Here is a 6,000-nt window from a genome sequence, read left to right as displayed (position 1 = left end):
TTCGGCAATTTTATTAATTAATTTCCTGAAACCGACTCTTGGGCTTCTCGAACCACCCGAGATCCTTTCAAAAAAATCAAAATTTATTTATTTCCAATACCATGTAATACCGGGTATTACACCACCTCACAAGGTTTTCTCCTTCTACCAACTTCCATCGACTTCCCCTCCTTCATCTCTCTTGAATTTATATGCTAAATGGCTTAGAAAATTGTGTCCAATCAAAATCGATCGAAAGTTGCGAAGGCATCTATCAACTACCAGAGGCCACACTTCACGATCGGTCGACAAACTCACTCCCACCAGTTGACAGATTCCCTCTCTTCCCCTAAAATCGGTCGATAGCCTTGACGCCATCTGTTGATCGACAGTGTCCATTACACCAATCAGTCAACAACCTTGCTCCATCTGTTAACTACCAGCAACCTCCTCCTCTCACGATGCTACCTTCTACCTCTTTGCATTGACCCGCAACCCATATATGAAACCTCTACATGCACTCACACATATACACCTTACCTTCGGCTACCCTCTTTCCAACTACCCCAAATTTAACTTTGATTATTCAACATCACATACCTATATAATTCCTTCGCTTAGCTTTTCTATACTTCATTTCACCTTTAACTTTGAACTTCCAATACCATATCTAGCTACTTCAATAATCAAACTCCACATGCAATCTTTCTCCTAGCCCACAACCCACTAGCAAACAACAATTAACTTAACATAGAGGTAATTGACTTATTCCCCCCAATTTATTCTTTTCCCTGAAATACCAGGTTGTTACACTAGTGATACAAGATCCTCAGTCTAGCACAGGAAGAGGTGACCAGAATAGTACCAAACTATACGCTAGGTGTGGACAGCCTAGGCCCACCACAACGTGAGATGGAATTGGTCTCTATACAGAAACTATTTCTATACCCCAGCCTAAAAAAATTTTTATGTGCATCATATATACACAACGAGTTCATTGTTGTGTATATATGATGCACATAAAAAAATTTAGTTTTACCTACACCACCATACATGTATTCCGTCAGCATTTGCATCCAATAAAACACAAAAGAGATTGGTGCAATTAAGTAAACCATAGGGGTGGTTTGTGAAATTTACCCAAATTATTATCAAAAAGTCCTTTTAATATATAATATGATTGACATTTTTATAATTATTAATCAATTTTATGGTAATTTTCTTTTTTAATATATAAGTAATATGAGTTCATTATTTTAAATTTCACACACTATTTACATTACCGTGTTCAAAGATGAAATGTCTCATAACTAATTAAAGTGAATAAGCAATTTCCTATAGTAAGACTCTTAGAGCTGAGTGATAAACTCTTTCTCTTTCCCTATAACAATCTTTGTCAATGAGTCCACAACTCCATTAGTTCTTTTGAGAGTGTGAATGAAACTTATCATTTTAATGTTCTTAATTAGCTTAGCCAAATAAGTATGGCGCTCACTACAAAAGCTACTTTGGTTACAAGAGTTTATGTCTTTAATTTGGGGTTTCTTAGTGAAAGCATTAAAAATGTGCTCTGATCATCAATTGTTGATCCTCTTTCATGATTACCATCATCAACCAGTTCCTCTGGTTTTCTCTTGCTGCTCTAACAGTTAAATTTGCCATCAACATCAAGGCATCAATTGTAAATCTTTACTTCTTCTCGCATTGCCACAACGAATGCACCCTTATTGATTGCCAATGACTAATATTCCTTCACCATTTGCTTGTCAATGGCATCCCTATCACATAACCAACAAAGATCTTTTTCTCATAACTTGTAAACACCTTATCCTTATTTTTCCCACTATTGATAGTTGAATCCTCTCACCATTGATTGTCGAGAACCTCCCACTACCATCATTGAACCTGTTGTTGCCAAAATACAACAATCTATTTTTAATTGCGGACAGAAGCAAGAGTCTCGAGAGTTGTGTCTTCACTGATGAGGATCTGGACGAGGAATTGGATCTAATGGAATTCCGAGCCTGATAAACCGACAGAGCTGATGGTTGGTTGAGCTGATGATCTTGTGGGCTGATGGTCTTTTGGGCTGATGATCTGGTAGCCTAAAAATGATCTTGTGGCTAAAAGTGATCTGGTGGCCTTGAGATGACGAGAGACCTCGGGATGACGAGAGGCCTTGAGATGACGAGAGGCCTCGGGATGACGAGAGGCCTTGCTGATGAAGAGAGGCCTTGCTGGCGACGAGAGGCCTTGCTGGTGACGAGAGGCCTTGCTGGTGACGAGAGGCCTTGGGATGACGAGAGGCCTTGAGATGATGAGAGGCCTTGTGATTACGAGAGGCCTCGGGATGACGAGAGGCCTTGCTGATGACGAGAGGCCTTGCTAGCGACGAGAGGCCTTGCTGGTGACGAGAGGCCTTGCAAGTGACGAGAGGCCTCGGGATGACGAGAGGCCTTGAGATGACGAGAGACCTTGATGATGACGAGTGGCCTACAAAACGAGAGCACCGTTAGGGCGCGGGTGGGGGTCCCCGCGCAAACCCTCCGATGCTTAAATTAGACCTCGAGAGAAAATGGGAAATCGTACTTCAATTGCTCAAAATAGCGTACCTGTGATGAAAGTCGGGTCTTATATTTATAATGGAGGAGAGAGAGAGAGATCTCGCGATATTTTTGGCGGGGATCTCGGGGCCCATTTCGGAATTTTCGGGGCCTATTTGTCTAGTCAACAGGGCGGCCATGGGCTGAATCTTCGATCACAATGGGTCACCCGGCAGGGTGTCGGGTGACCACCCACTCGGTCATCACTCGAGTAGGGGTCTTCTCGGCCTAGCCGAGTGGACCCCACTCGGCTAGGCCGAGTAAGATGTGGGCCACTCGGCATGGCCGAGTGGCCCTCACTCGGTAGGGCCGCGTGGCCCCCCACTCGGTTGTGCCGAGTGGGGGTTGCCGAGTGGCCTAGGCCACTCGGTTGATGCGAGTGGCCTTGGCCACTCGGCCATGCTAAGTGGGGGAGGCCACTCGGCTATGCCGAGTGGCTTTCCCCTTGGCTGGGCCATTAAGGCCTTTTTTGCTTCCTCGGCTCCGCTTTACCTGCCTCGTCTTTTCAGGTACATCAATTGCTCCTTACTCTTTTAGTCGAGGGGTCGGGTAAAAGAGTATAAGTTTCCCAGAATTTGCAACGTGATTTTTTGTCTTCTTTGCTTTTCTTTGGTAGACCCTTTATGCGCTTTTATTCTTCGTTTTCTGCATCTTTTTGGAAGCTTCGGTATTTTTCACCTTTTGGAGCCCCTATAAATAGGGGTTCAAGTCTTCATTCAATTCCCATGCGTGTCACTTTCAAACTCAAATTCTCTCAAGTCTCGGCGCATTTTCTAGGCCACATCTCATTTTTATCGATGGAAGGGTGTGAATGGGGGGCCACTCGGTCATGACCGAGTGGCCGTGTGTGCGACTGGGGGCCACTCGGTCATGACCGAGTGGCCGTGGCGGGTGACGAGTGGCCACTCGGTCATAATCGAGTGGCCTTGTTCTCGACCGAGGCCACTCGGTCATCACCGAGTGGCCCTCCACTCGGTTGTGGTCGAGTGGTTCCGGCCTTCTTTCATCCTTTTATGCCTTTAATCAGTTGATTTTCCTTCGATTACTTCTTTCTTCTGCCTTGTACTGATATTCTTTGTCTTTTGTGCAGGTGTTTTGTTTGCTGTGACCTTCCATCTTTTCCGTTGTAACAAGGTAACGGTCTCGAATTTCTTTAATATGTCGAGGAGAAGACCAGCATCACCCCCTGGCCCCGCGCACATCCCAGACACTTCAAGTTCTCGACTTCGATATGATGCTTTTGAGAAGATTTATAACGCCACACCTTCTGGTTTTATGGTGAGGTATCCTCGCCTCGATGAGCCGGATCCTTCTCAAGTAGATGAGGGCTCCCTGAGCATTCATTTTGCTTCGTTTGAGGTGGGGCTCCGCTTTCCCCTTCCACTTTTCGCCATGGCATGGTTACGTCATTATAAAATTGTTCCTGCCCAACTGCACCCTAACGGTTGGGCCCAGATGGTAGGTTTTTCTATGCTTTTCCAGCAGAGGAATGTACCCCCTTCCTTGATGCTCTTCAGTTGTTTTTATCGATTGCGAAGAGCTAGCAAGAACCGTGCCCTTTATACGCTCCAAAAGGTTTCGGGTTACGAGCTGTTCGACGCTCTTCCAAATAAGATCAATCGGTTTGAAGAGCGATTGGTAGTGATAGAACCTCCGCCTAGCTGGGATGCACCTCTATACTGGAACCATCAGGATGCCAGACAAGGGTTCCCTCCTTGTAAGGAAGTTCGAGGTGTATATCATCATCTTGTAGAGACGCTGACAGCACAAGGCCCCGTCGATTTGATGAGTCTCTTGACGGTGGAGAATTTCAGAATCGTGGGCTGGGGGGTCGTAATGCCAACTGCTCCTCCTCAGTCTTCTACGCTATCCAACCAGGAAATGGAAGGAGTCGAGGAGGAGGAGATGGAAATGCTTGAATCGTCTTCGCATCCTCCTTTCGATCCTCAGGAGGAAAACACTCCTGGGGGTAGAATATCTTTTTGACATTGCCTTCCTTTCTTCTTTACTGTATTTATTTTTCCCATATTGAAGGTTTTGCTTCGCGTTGATTTTTGCAGAGATGGCTGGATTGAGTAGGTTGAGAGAGCTGTGTAGACTCCACCGTGAAGAGGAGGCGCGTGCTGCGACAACGTCCGGGGTTCCTCCCTCAAGTATCGAAGGAGCTACAAGCTCTCGTCCTCCTTGATCACGTAGGCCTGCTGGCGTTTCTCCCACAGGGGTGGAAAGGCGGCGTCGCCCGAGAAGCGACCCCTCGAGTACTGAGATTCCTTCTCATACGGAAAGTCCGCCATCGATTCCTCTTTCTCATGAAGAAGCTATCAATATCCCATCTCCTGCTCCCAATTCTCGAGGAGGGTGAAGTTCGTCTTCTCGGTTTGCTGGTGATATGGCTCGGGTGGAGGAAGAATGTCGCCATCCTGTAATTCCTAATAGGAAGGATCGTCGCCGTCTTAAAGGCGAGAAGTCATTGAGGCCATCTCTTATACTTCCCTCTCCAGGCGATATGAGACATACTATGATTCTCGGAGATGGTAGGAAACTCATTGGTCAGGACTTTGAAGTTTCTCCGGGGGTATTAGAGACAGACTCTGTCACTGAACCAGGAATTGGTGCTCGTCTCGTTTATTCCACCATTCTCCCTCGAGAAGAACAACGGTTTATTGGTGGCAACTATGCCCAAACCAGGGATGAGGTAGAGCGGCTTCTGGTGCAAGGAGTCCAGGGGATGGTCGCTTCCAATGCCAGGGATAGGGCCTATCGTGAGCAGGTGGAGGCCCAAATGTCAGATTGGAGGCGATGCCAAACTTCCTGGAATGAGGAGCGTCAAGAGCTAAAGGGTCGTGCTCATCGGGCGGAGCTTGGGAAGAAGAATGCGGAGGAAGAGATTGGGCGTATGAGTGATCGACTGTCCGAAGCTTCCGCTGGTACCTCGAGCCTCCACGGGGAGATTCAAGATTTACGCTCTAAGCTTGGAACTGAAGAACAAAAGAATGTGGAGTTGATGGCGTGACATGAAGCGCTTATGCAGGAACACTCCTTACGCCTGTCCGAAATGAAGATAAGCCATAGGGATGCCCGGGATATTCGAGCTCAAGCAGTGAAGGAATATCGTCTCTCGAAAGATTGTCAAGATAGGAAGGGAACATATGTTTCAGGCTTCCTAAAATATGGGTTTTATCTGGCTCGCGCCCATCTGGAGTCTCAGCGTCCAGGAGAGAGTTTTCCTGAACTTTTTCTTACCCCCGAGGTTGAAGAGTCTTATGAAGTGGATTGGCGTCAATATGAACCAAATGAGCCCCTAAGTCCTTCTTCTTACTTGGACTCTTACTTGGTGGATAATTTGGATAATTTGACGGGCCCCTGGGTTCCGTTTCCTTTTAATCGTCGGGAAGGGAGCGTGACGGCCAATCCCGAG

This window comes from Diospyros lotus, chromosome 6 (genome assembly GCF_014633365.1).
Source record: "Diospyros lotus cultivar Yz01 chromosome 6, ASM1463336v1, whole genome shotgun sequence".
Lineage (NCBI taxonomy): Eukaryota > Viridiplantae > Streptophyta > Magnoliopsida > Ericales > Ebenaceae > Diospyros > Diospyros lotus.
This window is presented reverse-complemented; position numbering follows the sequence as displayed.